This window comes from Phalangium opilio, unplaced genomic scaffold (genome assembly GCF_054372755.1).
Source record: "Phalangium opilio isolate 3A_F unplaced genomic scaffold, DU_Popi_V2 ptg000082l_1, whole genome shotgun sequence".
In the NCBI taxonomy this organism is placed as follows: Eukaryota; Metazoa; Arthropoda; class Arachnida; order Opiliones; family Phalangiidae; genus Phalangium; species Phalangium opilio.
Window position 1 is genome coordinate 9,793,240 of NW_028324189.1, and position 14,117 is coordinate 9,807,356.

General features: G+C 33.6%; 1 long non-coding RNA gene across 1 annotated transcript in view; it reads left to right on the forward strand.

The window, feature by feature from the left end:
* LOC149651490 (uncharacterized) overlaps positions 1 to 14,117 on the forward strand; it is a 140,904-nt gene that overhangs the window by 1,633 nt on the left and 125,154 nt on the right. Inside the window, exons 2-4 of the long non-coding RNA XR_016371242.1 lie at positions 1,098 to 1,540; positions 1,625 to 1,790; positions 1,910 to 2,953. This is a non-coding gene — a long non-coding RNA (uncharacterized LOC149651490). The remainder of the gene's footprint in view (positions 1 to 1,097; positions 1,541 to 1,624; positions 1,791 to 1,909; positions 2,954 to 14,117) is intronic.

Consider the following 14,117-nt stretch of genomic DNA (forward strand, 5'->3'; position numbering starts at 1 on the left):
TTTTCGCTATTTTTTAGACCAGGGATAAATAAATATACCTCTATCGATCTTAATATTGAAAGGGGTTTGGTTTTTTAGGTATTGTCATAAGTTCATAAGGTATGTTGGCCATAAGTTTGTCACTGTTTACAAACCGGAGCTTGTCAAGAAGTGACAATGTAGGTCATAGATTCGAGGTAAAGCGACGCCTGGTGAGGCGCTGTCAAAGGCTTAGTAATGCAGACTAAAAAGGAAGATGGAAGTCCTGCAGAACCGTTGGGGGGGGGAACAGTAAAAGTTGACAAAGACTAAGTATATTTATCTTAAGTGGTCGACAAGCAAGTTCTCACTATTTTGTGGATTTTAAAAATGTATAGCTTGGCATGTAACACTGTTATTGCACCGAATTTCAGTTATCAGTTTCACGGCTAGGGTCCGGCTTCTTTTATGATTCTCGTCTCGGCTGAGTCGGCTAGCTTCGGTTTGCATCTTTTTGTATTGGAAATTCAAATAATTGAACCAAATGCGTTCAGTGCACAAACGACATACATTGGTTCTGTATGTTTATTAGCACTGAACGTCTGGCAGCCCGGCTCTATCAAAGCCCTAGTTTTTTCTTTTTCGCGGGGAAAAAAATCTTCGCTATAGAGTCATCTTAGTTGTGACGTAAGTGCCCACGTAAAACGTCACAGGCTTAGCTTTGGCAGTGGGCGGCCATGTTTTGTACCGCTTTGGTTCTATCGGAAAATAGCATGGGTGACGTCACACTAAGGCTTCTGAGATAGCTCTATATATGGAACGGAGTATTTTCATTTGTCGTTCTCGAACTAGCTCTTAGTAAGTCTCTAGCATTACGAATTATAGGTAGTGTCAGACTTATGGAAAGAACATATCTTATAAACTTATGGTATTATCAAGAAAACTTACGGGAAAATGGATTTTTTTTTTCAAATTTCACTCAAATAGTATCTGTATTAATTTTTTCATGCAATTATTGAGACGTTAGTTTGTAAATTTAAAGAGTTACTAATATTGTTGATTGCTAAATTTACAATTTGACGCATACTTGAAGTTGTCATTATGATCTTTAGATGAATGGAATTTTATTTTAATTTCAGGTCAGTTTTTGACTAAGTGACATCATGATTGACATTTCTTGGAAGGGCCACGTTTGGCCATCAGCGAGGGATAAAGATTTTAATCGCTCATTGCATGGAAGATGGCGGGAACCGTTACACGTTCTGACGGTGTAAAAGGGCGTAACCATAGTTTCCGTGCGTGTTGGATTGCTCGAACTTTGAACTTTGTGCGTGAAACTTTAAGTTTCATCGTTTGTTAAATGTTACATATGAACTTCAAGCTATTTACGGTTAAAAAACTTTGAATTTCGCGTGAACTTTAGCGATTTTAACGGTAGCTTTCGAACTTTACGCGATTGACGGTTATCTACGAGTGCATCCAGATGCCAAAAGTAACGAGTGAGTACCAAATTTTGTATGCGCAATTACAAACCTTGCAGGTCAGAGCGCTATCTGCGTCCTATAGTCCTTTTCCCTTGCAGGTCAGAGCGCTTTCTGCGTCCTATAGTCCTTTTTCCTTGTAGGTCAGAGCGCTTTCTGCGTCCTATAGTCCTTTTTCCTTGTAGGTCAGAGCGCTTTCTGCGTCCTATAGTCCTTTCCCTTGCAGGTCAGAGCGCTAACTGCGTCCTATAGTCCTTTTCCCTTGCAGGTCAGAGCTCTATATGCGTCCTATAGTCCTTTTCCCTTGCAGGTCAGAGCGCTATCTGCGTCCTATAGTCCTTTCCCTTGCAGGTCAGAGCGCTATCTGCGTCCTAGTCCTTTCCCTTGTAGGTCAGAGCGCTATCTGCGTCCTATAGTCCTTTCCCTTGCAGGTCAGAGCGCTATCTGCGTCCTAGTCCTTTCCCTTGTAGGTCAGAGCGCTAACTGCGTCCTATAGTCCTTTTCCCTTGTAGATCAGAGCGCTAGCTGCGTCCTATAGTCCATAACCCTTAACCCTTTCAGGTGCGTCCCATAGCCCCAAACCCTTTCAGGTCATCAAGGCAAAGTCTTATTCATACTGGTTGTAAACCAAACCAAATTATCTTTAAACCGTGAAAAGAAATGAACTTTTTTCTGTGCAAATTAACTTTATGCCCTACGATTTTTCGCAATTGTGATGAAGAATTTGAAAAAATCAACTCTTTTTTGCACAAATCAAATTTAATTCCTGAAGTTATAGAGAAGAATGTGAACTAAGTGAACTTTTGAACTGCAGAAGTTTACACTCCATTGGGAAAGATGTGGCCCTAAAGGGAGGGGTCGGTCATTCATGAAATTCCGTACGCTACCCGCGAAATCCAACTTAAGAAATCCGAAATCAACGCTGCTTTTGAAATCCCATAAAAAATCCGAAATCAGTAACGAAATCACAAAATCAGTAACGAAATCACAAATTCAGTAAATAAATCATAAAATCAGTAAAAGAAAATCAGAAAATCAACAAAGAAATCGTGAAATCCATTACAAATTTCACGAAATCCAAAGTCAAAAGAAATTACAAAATCCGACGAAATCACGGGGAAAACCTCAAAATCCAACGAAATCAAGGGAATTATCGCAAAAATCCGTTGAAATCACGGTAAAAATAGCAAAGCCCGACGGACTCACGGGAAAAATCTCGAAAGTCGACGAAATCCATTGGATTTTATCGAATTCTGAAATCAAAGAAAATCCGACGAAATCAAACGACATTGAACTTGATTCTAAATTAAGTAAATTTTGAAGGATGAACTCGTCTCTTTGCAAATCAACTTTAAAGAAGGAATTGTACTCGCTATTGGAAGAATGTGAAGAAATGAACCTTTAACTACGGAATTCATCGCAAAAAAGTTACAAACTTAACTTTTAAACCACGAAATTGGCCGAGACATCAATGACAAAACCCAATCGCCATCATTAACCCCATCAGTTATCAGGTAAAACCGAATTTCCATTTTATCAATATAAGATTTGGCATATTGAATATAAGCAGAGCGTTCGTTTTGGGGATTCGTGATATTATACACGGTCATATTGGTGGGTTTAATGCCGAAGGAAAGCTGAAACCCACCAATATGACTGCCAAAACCGTGGTAAGACCAGGGAGGAGAGAGGTAAGACTTAGGATGATGTGACGTGTACTACTCAGCTAACTGAAATCTCTCTATTTCACCGCCTCTTCCGTCCCCCTTGTTGTACCATTTCTAACAGCGAGACTTAGTATTGCTAAATTCCTATTTCACCTAAAAAACAAGGTTTATAATAGGGGGTATATAATTTATATTTTCGTCTTTAAACCTCTAATAATCATGATTCCGAAATTTAAGAAAAATTGGTAGGAAAATTTCATCTCGTATTAAAGTGTATACCTGTCATTCGGAGCACTTTTTTTAGATTTACAAGCACTTTTTTTAGATTTACAAGCACTTTTTTTTAGATTTACAAGCACTTTTTTTTAGATTTACATTACAGGGAGCCCACCGGTCCTATAATTCCTATAAATTCCTATATTTTTGAACCTGTCCTATATTATCCTATAATTTCATGAAAGGTCCTATAATATCCTATATTTTTGACTTAGTCGAAGTTTTCATATAGTTTAGCATCAAATTTATCAAAATTTAGCTTTTTTTTATCGAGATCACATTTGAATAGACACCGAAATTGTGGAGCTCGCTTAGGACTTTTTATATATTATATTATGTTATATTTTAATTAAGTTCTGAGTTTTCAAAGTAAAATCCAATTTGTTATTTTTTATTTTTTGGGATTTTTCTACATAGTTTAAGCCCAAAATTGTATTATATTAGAGCATTTTTAGTCCTATATTTTCCTATAAAAACACATTTTTTCTCCTATAAAATCCTATAATTCCGGAAAAAATTCCTATTTTTCCTATAAGGAATTTAAATTTAAGAGTGGGCTCCCTGCCCTTGTTGTACCATTTCTAACAGCGAGACTTGGTATTGCTAAATTCCTATTTCACCTAAAAAACAAGGTTTATAATAGGGGGTATATAATTTATGTTTTCATCTTTAAACCTCTAATAATCATGATTCCGAAATTTAAGAAAAATTGGTAGGAAAATTTCATCTCGTATTAAAGTATACCCGTCATTCCTCGCAACCTGGAACGCGCATGCGTGTTCTCAACGTTTGCAACAAAATTTCAAATACTTTTATTCTAAAAAAACCTTTTAGTTGTAAAAAAAATGGTGTTTTCCAGAATGGGTATTATCTTTTCAAGATGGGATGATGTATGTTCATCAAATTACGCTTTTTTTTCGGGCTGCAATAGACAATTTTTAATGGAAAAAGGTGAAGGTTATAAGCTATGGAACACTTATAACACCGCGTAAACTAAAATTTTAGGAAAAGGGGGGGGCTTGATACTCTGGTATGAAATTAAACGTGATATGGACTTTTTTTTTTATTTTAAAAAAAAATGTTTGAGACAGAGGGAGGAGTCGAACACACCCGTATTTAAGTTTAATATCTTTAAGGGGAACAGTTTTTATAGCCATTAAGACACTCCTATAAATTTGTATGCCATCATGGCTTCGCCAAATCTTCCGAGGGGCTTTAAGATGATATAGGGTCAAAATATTTAACCTTCTAGATAGGTATGTCTGGAGAGTCATGCGAGGGACGCGCTTGTATTTAAATTCAACACTTATTCAAAGGTATAGTGACTTTGTATTTCGACTGTCGTAAATTACGGGTTTTTGATAGTTTTAAATAGATAGCTTGCTCTAAAAGGGGCTAGAGAAATTTCCTCCCCCTGTCCTGTTTCTTAACTTTAACCCATGGACGAACCAATACAGTATTGGTTCGTCCATGTTTAACCTTGCTTCGGGGTTGCCAATAATTTGTGACTCTACGTTATAGCGTCTCGGGTTTGGAACAAATGAGCACTGAATCGAACAGAATTATAAGCTTTTTTATAAGTACAATAAATGAACTCTACTACTATCCATTTAATTTAAAATTCCGATGGTATAGATTGGGTTTTTTTTTTATAGTTTTTGAACGATTTTTAGTCAAATTATGCTAAATTATATAGAGAGATAAATTTTTTGGATGAATTTATCATCTACAACTTTATTAAATTCTACAGGGATAATTGAAATTTTAATGTTACATTAGATATTAAATAATCATATTTTCTCTTGGCGGTTTCCCTGTGGGAGTTGGGCTTCTTCCGGCTATTTTTTTCTGAACGTCTGAAATGAAACGAAAAATAATTTATTTTGTTAGAAATTTATTTAAAAGCTAAGTAAATATGCACGCGCCTGTAAGATGACCTCCCCTTCAATCCCATTGAAGTATCGACAATCAGATCCCGATTCAAATAGAGTCTAATACAGTCAAAGCCTATGAGGTGCCATATCTCTATCTCTGGTAAGTTACTTTAGAATAAATCGCCCCTTGAAAGTTTGCTTCCCTTATTGTAAGAAGGTTTTCTGTGACTTGGTAACGAAGTACCAAAAGGCAATTGTTTTCCACTAATTAGTTACTTGCACTATAAAGGGTTCTTACAGGAACCGATAAGTCCTTTTACAGGGTTCGTACGGAACCTGGATAATTCAGGGATATGGGAAATAGGGGAATAAGTCAGGGATTTAAACATTTTTCCTAAAAAGTAAGGGATGTGTCAGGGATTTAGTTTGGTATATCAATGCTAAATATGAGCCAGGTGTGAAAAGTGGGCTCTGGTAAATACCTTAAAATGGTCAGGGATATTGCGAAAGTTTGGTCAGGGATAACCTGGAAAAGTCAGGGATTTTCAATGTAAAAATTTCATACGAACCCTGATTTTATGATGACCTAGGTTGAAAAATTGCCTATGTTTTTTATTATATTCCCTTTTACCAAAAACTCAAATTAAGTTCGGAATGAGAAAGAATTCGAATGGTAGAAACGGTATTTAAGCTTTCAGGACCATTTCCTAAAAATGACTAATTCCAAGGTCCGAAAACTCGTAATTTTATTTTTACAAACGATACTAGCCACCAAAAACTCTTGTTATTTTTGGGCGTGGACCATATGCATGCAGGCTGCAGCTTGAAGTTGAAAAGTCTTTGGTGTTGAGAGAATTATATCCACGAATAACTTCAATTCATCCGAGAATACGTGAGACTTTACGTATTCCGCTGGATTTTCACTGGACAGTGAATTTGAATATACACAAACTTAAATTGAAATCAGTTTAGACAATGTTATGTCTGCAGTGAAAGTCGTTGCGTAGGTTCAAGAAACGCTAGAATATTTTATTAAGTTTAGTTTGAAAAACTGATTAGAAATCATCTTGGTTTATTTGATTATCTGAAAATCTTGGAAATTCGTAGCGATCTTGACTAGAAAATTAATACAATCTCTCGTACATTTGATGTACAACCTTTTCCGTGCAGTGACTTATTCGTACTAAGATACGCGACTTAATCTGTCTGTCTGTTAGTAACTCTTTGCCTTTAGCTTTTTCTAAACATGATTAGTAATTCTTATTGGTATGACAGTGGCTCGAACCAAATGCCGATGCAGGGAAGTTGAGCATGCATGTTCCGCCGCACAGCGTATTGCTTAAGTGCATTTATACGTCATAAAACATTAAATCAATGTATGTAATTAAGAAAAGTGTGAGAATTAGCAGAGTGTATGGTTAAAAACAAAGATCCATCATATAACTGGGTATAGCCTTACTAGTTCATTCCATTCATATTAATATTGAATTACTTCATAAAGGGGGCCATAATATATTAATAAGATATGTTAAGGTATATGTATAGGTATATTAAACGTCCGTGCATGTTTCCTTAGTTGGTGCTCTCGCTCTTTTGAGTAATCGTTCGTTAGGATCCACTCACTACAAGCGACAACCCACAGAGAAAAGGCGCGCTTCTATATATATCAAGGAGGGGACCGGACCCCTGGGTTTTGTTTTTAAAGGACGATATTTTTGACCGCCGCGATAATGTCCGGTTTTACGGGGCCGCTTAGAAGGTGTGGCGTAATCCCAGAACACTCCCATTTTTCCACTAGAAAACTCTCGGAAAAACCCGAGAAAATTGTTGGACTGCCATGGGGTCTAAGCCTGGGACCCCCTTACCTAACTTTAGCTAAGCTATTTTTATTAAATTCAAGCTTTCAAACCCCAATTTTTATAGATAACGTGGTTGAGAACTGTGATTTTTAATTATAATTCAAATTTAAACAAGATATAACGTTAAGGTTAAATTCTTATACATCTTTCATGATCGTTATTCACTTAAGAAATCCAATTCTTTTATCTTTCATTAATACTAGTGAGTTTTCACGAGATTTCAATTAGCGAATTTCGGGTGATTCCTATACGATTTCTTACGTTGTTTGTTTCTTTAAAATAATTTCGATTTTTCCCCCCAAATATTCTACGAATTTTCCTCGGAATTCGTGAGATTTCACTATACATAACAGATTCTGTGAAATTCGCCTCAAATTTCACACGAGATAGATACCTCCCGAGTCCCTTATGGTATTTTCACGAGATTTCACGGGATTCACCCGAATAACCCCGAAAACCAATTGATAAATTTTATATTTTGCAAATTAATACTTTAACTTTTTGGATTTCGATGTGAAAAACATAATCATAAATATTAAAATTCTGATCCATGTTTTTTTAAATTATTTTTCTAAGTTAAAATTAAGTAATTAACACTAGCTCGGCCATCTCAAATATGAACCTTTGAGCCTTAACCACGTCATCTATAAACATTTATCATTCTTTTAATACATGCTTTATGAGGATAGGATAATTTAATTCCATTTTTTTCTTTCCTACCTAGGCCAAATTTTCGAACATAGATCATTTTCGTTCGTGTTATTTTGGTATAAAGCTTAAAAGGGGATGATACTCTAGCGTTTAAGGGTTCCCATTATTAGTAAGGGGACCTTCTTTTTTATACCTATAGTATAGGACCCGGTCCATTATACCCTAATATCTTATGCACATCGTGTAACCGACCCTAAAAGCGCTATCTATTTTCTAGGACGTTTTATTAAAGTATGTATTCTGTTTAATACCACCGTGAGATTGCTATATGCTCCTGGTTAATTTTACAAAAAGGGTTACCCTTACCATATTACCTTTTATGAATTTAAATGGCCTTTATATCATTATTATTATGTTTTTTTTTTTTGGTATGCGAAAGGTTTTTTCAATTTCAGTTCAGTTTCTGTTCGGTTTTTTTCTTTCTTTTTTTGGTTTGTTTATTACAGTATTAAAATATTTGGGTTTACACTGTTGCCTGGAAAAGTCAGGAAATTTGTCTTTAGTTGGTAAAATTTCTGGGGATAAGTCTTTATTGAAAGAGTAATGAAAGTTTCTCCTCATCCTCTCTTAACACAGAAAACTCTAGAGCAATCCTTAAAAATGTCTAGAATTGTTTTTGTAAACTAAATGCTCTCTAAAAAATCTCTTGGACTGTTATTTATAGTTAAAATCTTTCTTAATCATTTTCGTGCAACCAATACATTGGAAAAGTTACTGTAGAGTTTATTCAATTATGAGCGCTTAAAACGTGCTGTAAACATTTACACTTTCGGCCTAAAAAGGTCAGGGAAAACATGGAAAAGTCAGGGAATTTCGTTCTGAAAATTTCGTGGCAACCCTGGTTTAGGACAATTTTGATGAACATTTTTATATCTTGTTGCTGTTGGTAAGGGACATGGTTTTTGAATATTCATTGGTTTTCACAGTATAAGGCAAAAATTTAACTGCTCGAAACATTCGAAGAGACATTTTTGCAACCATTTCACGTATGCAATATAAATTTCTTTAAATTTGTCACCAAAAATATGGAATCTTACGTTTTCCCATATGAATATGGCACCTTTTTTCTCTTTTTAATATTCAGTTTTACAGTTAATTACTTAAGTAGGAACGGAAGTGTAATTAAGTATTTCTCGTATCACTCCGGTGATTATGGAAATTCGAAGTTTATTTTATATTCTTGATTTTTATTTTAATTGTCGACATAACGCCCTAAACCGAGGATCGCGCTACGAGGTATAAGTCACTTCAGAGTTCAGTGTACACGCTAGTTGTAATTTCAGAATTTACTTTGGTTTCACGAGATTTTTTGCAAAATTAGAGGTGTTGGTTGGGATGAATTCTATTTCAATATTTTCATTCGTTCACGTGTTGAATTCGACCGATATTTCACGAGATACCCCTCAAATTTCGTTTTATTGAAAACAACGAAAATTCCATGAAAATCGCCTCAAATTTCACGAGATACCCTTTTAACAGATTCCTCCATATTTTAATGTTTGACTCCGTGAAATTGGCCTCAAATTTCAGTAGAAACCTTTTTAGCGGATCCCTCCATGTTTGAATGTTTGACTCCGTGAAATTCGCCTCAAATTTCACGAGATACACTTTTAGCAGATTCCGCCATAAAATGTTGTTTGATTCCCTGAAACTGGCCTCAAATTTCACGAGATACCGTTTTAGCAGATTCCTCCATATTTGAATGTTTCATTCCGTGAAATTTGCCTGAAATTTCATGAGATACCCTTTTTCAGATTCCTCCATATTTGATTCCGTGAAACTCGCCTCAAATTTCACGAGATACCTTTTTAGCCGATTCCACCATATATCAATGTTTCATTCCGTGAAATTCGCCTCAAATTTCACGAGACACCGATTTAGCATGCAGATTCCTCCATATTTGAATGTTTAATACCGTGAAATTCGCCTCAAGTTTCACGAGAAATTAGCCTCAAATTTTCAGACATTTCAACCATATCTCTAATATAATCCATTTTCCAAATATATCACTATAAATTCTTAATTTTGTTTACACTGAATTTCTAAAGTTATTAAATACCTGTAGCTAATCCTAAAAAATCATAAAACCATACCTCAAACTGTGATACGACTTAATAAATTCTTAAACTTAAGTATTTAATTTAAATTTAAAATTAAAATTTTAACAAAATTTAGCCATAGAAGTGATGGAAAAAAATATATGTATATATATGAATATTATGCCTGGGGCAAAAATATTTTTAAGATGGAAATAGAGGAGGTTCCTCTTAAAGATGCGGTCGGTTTCTCTTCTGCTGTGTCTTGAAGAAGATGGGCCAGAGAAAACCGGATTGCCAGATAAAAAAAAAATATGTTATCTTCGTAATATTTAAGAAGCTTAGGAACTTAACTTTTGATAATAACCAATAAGAGCGAGGCACCTTTTTAATAGGTTTTGATAAAACCCTCAAATCCGGGAGGTTTTTATTCTTGGCCAATCCCCATTAAGCTAAAATATTTAATCCAAATTCTTTTATCTTTTATTATTTTTTTTTCTTTCGCAAACCTGTCAGTCATTAATAATGAAAAGAAAAAAAAACGTACAAATTATTTATAACAGAAAGTTTTGGGGTTTTTAAGATTATAGGAGATGTCGATATCATTAAGTAGAGTTATTGTATATTATTAAAAAGAACGTACTAGCAGACGGTTTTTCGTGGTATACGTAAGGGTCTCCTAAGTCCGATTTTTTTTTGTTTGAATTTTATAGTTAAGTTATAGGTTATAATTTTCAGACAAAACATGTGGTGAACTTTTTAAGATATAATGGGTTTTGTTTTCATTTTATTTATTTTATTTTTTTAACTGGTGATTTATTGAGGTTAAACCGGGGTCAAATGTCAGGTTTTTAATGATGTTGATTTTAGTCTAAGGGAGTGATTTTAATTTATAGCTTCGATTCGGTTTTTGTTATACCTTGAAGTATTCATGCAAATTAATTTATGATTAAATTATTATAAATATCTAATTAATGCTTTTATTTTTATTGCAATTAAAATTTAAGCTACACCAACATTGGATGGGTAACCCTTAAAATGTTCAAAATGTTTACCTTAATTTAAATGAGTTTCGTTAGTCCTCACCCCTAATTTTTAATTGTTTAATAATTCTTTTTTTTTTTTTTAGATTAGCTCGAATTATTTTGAATTTCAACCTTTAAAATTACCATTTGAAACTTATTATCATCCAATCGCGGGTCGCCCTTTTAAAAGTTAATTTGGTGTTAATATTTCCTCTAATAATTAAATTAGACATATTTGATAAAACGTGATGTAAGAGCTCCTTACCTTCATCCTAAACTACATCTAGAATGATCATCTAAACAAAATAAGCTAGTAAACATGATCTCCAAACCACTTACCTCAAAAATTAATCTTATAGGTCCTTTATTCTCTATAAAACCCTATGCTTTTGGAGTTAATTAATTTTCAGTTTAATTTTAATTACTGAACAATATTTTTAATCAACATATTTACATGTGCATTTGAGATGGCTCGAAATTAATAGAATCCCAGTTTAATATACACCAAAGAATTTAGATGATTTAATTCTTAGGACTATTAACATGGCCATTATTACATAAAAAAAGGTAACATAAGTTGGGGAGAAGAAACACGATATATAAAAGATATTTGCACGCTTTAAGCATGCAAATCTTTCATTAAGACGAAAATATCTTGAGACGGGAGTAAGTGTCTTAGGCGTGGGGTCATTTTACTTGTAGAAGGACATGATAGTCACGATTTCTTCGCATTTTTTTTTTTACCTTCTTTTACAAATGGTATTTTATATATATTTTTGTCTGTGTAAGCGGCAGTCCATAGAAACCTTTGAAAGTCTCTCTCTCTTTACAAGAGGACCCATCTAATAACTAATTCTACCTTTTTGTAACGTTACATTTTCTTCTGATTAGAAGTTAAAATTAAGGGCTCCTGTACCAATAGAAACATTTAACGAATTTCACGTCTGATGTCGTGAGGTGGATTTTTCTCTCTTTTTCTATTTTGTAAGGACTGGAAGATAGTTATTAAAAATATTGATTGATTATTCGTATATGGAAGAAATTTGGTTAGATGTTTTTACAAGATAAACTCGAGTCTTTTTTTTTGACAAGTGTTTCTTTATAATGTTGATATAATTATTAGGTCTGAAGTTTGGGTTAATTGTGTGGGGTTTCGTAATATTATTTCGGGGTTGTGATTTTCGGTAACAAATACTAATGATTAGGGTTTAAAGATTAAATTAATATTTAAGAGAAATTAAATTGGATTTAGTGAAGTTCCTATATGATTTTCATGCCTTTAGCATATGCCCAGGAGTGCGGTAATTTTAATTTTGATTAGGGTGATATATTTAGGTCTAAAAAGTAATTATTCGAAATTTCAATAATTATCCTTGACAATTATTTTACTAAATTAAAATTGCGCCTCCCTGTGGACTCCTCACCCACTCAGGAGCGCGTTAATTAATTTTGATTAAGCTAATTAGATCTAGACGTGAATGATTCGAAACTTCCCATACCAATTAATTGTTTTACTAATTTAATTAATGATCGCGCCTCCCTGTGGACTCCTCACCCACTCAGGAGTGCGCTTATCTCTAAAATATTTTTAATTAATATTAATTTAATTAATTACACCCAAAATTCTGTTTCAAAATTTGATTATTCGGATCATTCTTTAATATCAGTTTTAATTATTTTCTATTTGGTTTTATTTGAATTTGCAAATGATTTTAGCAATTAAATTTGACTGAATTAAGTCCTTATGCGCCTTCCTGTGGTCTCCTCCGCTACTCAGAAGTTGCGTTAATTTATTTTGATTAAGTTCATTAGGTCTAAAAGCGAATGATTCGAAACTTCCCATACCAATTAATTATTTTACTAGTTTAATGATTGCGCCTCCCTGTGGACTCCTCACCCACTCAGGAGTGCGCTTATCTCTAAAATATTTTAAATTAATATTAATTTAATTAATGAAACCCAAAATTCTCTTTCAAAATTTGATTTTTCGGATCACTCTTTAATATCAGTTTTAAATATTTTCTTTTTGGTTTTATTTGAATTTGCAAATGATTTTAGCAATTAAATTTGACTGAATTAAGTCCTTATGCGCCTTCCTGTGGTCCCCTCAGCCACTCAGAAGTGCGCTAATTAATTTTGATTAAGTTAATTATGTCTAAAAGCGAATGATTCGAAACTTGAAATACCAATTAATTATTTTCCTTGTTTAATTAATGAATGCGCCTCCCTGTGGACTCCTCACCCACTCAGGAGTGCGCTTATCTCTGAAATATTTTAAATTAATATTAATTTAATTAATGAAACCCAAAATTTTGTTTCAAAATTTGATTTTTCGGATCATGCTTTAATATCAGTTTAAAATATTTCCTTTTTGGTTTTATTTGAATTTGCTAATGATTTTTGCAATTAAATTTGACTGAATTATGTCCTTATGCGCCTTCCTGTGGTCCCCTCAGCCACTCAGAAGTTCGCTAATTAATTTTGATTAAGTTAATTATGTCTAAAAGCGAATGATTCGAAACTTGAAATACCAATTAATTATTTTCCTAGTTTAATTAATGAATGCGCCTCCCTGTGGACTCCTCACCCACTCAGGAGTGCGCTTATCTCTAAAATATTTTAAATTAATATTAATTTAATTAATGTAACTCAAAATTGTGTTGCAAAATTTGATTTTTCGGATCATTCTTTAATATCAGTTTTAAATATTTTCTTTTTGGTCTTATTTGAATTTGCAAATGATTTTAGCAATTAAATTTGACTGAATTAAGTCCTTATGCGTCTTCCTGTGGTCCCCTCAGCCACTCAGAAGTGCGCTAATTAATTTTGATTAAGTTAATTAGGTCTAAAAGCGAATAATTCGAAACTTGCAATACCAATTAATTATTTTACTAGTTTAATTAATGAATGCGCCTCCCTGTGGACTCCTCACCCACTCAGGAGTGCGCTTATCTATAAACTACTTTCATTAAAATTAATATTAATTAGGTGAAAACGTTTATTTTTCGGATCATTCTTCAACATCCGTTTATTGTATATTAAATTCTGAAAATAAAACCAAAATCAAGTTAAATTTAAGTAATAATTAGCTCAAGGATAGTTCACATAAATCCAATTTAAATTTATTAAACGATAATCTCAATTAATCTTAGATTATTTTTAATAATTGGGAGAATAGTTCATCTAAAAAACGCAGATGGCGGCCAAAGTCCGTGAGTAAAATTGATTTA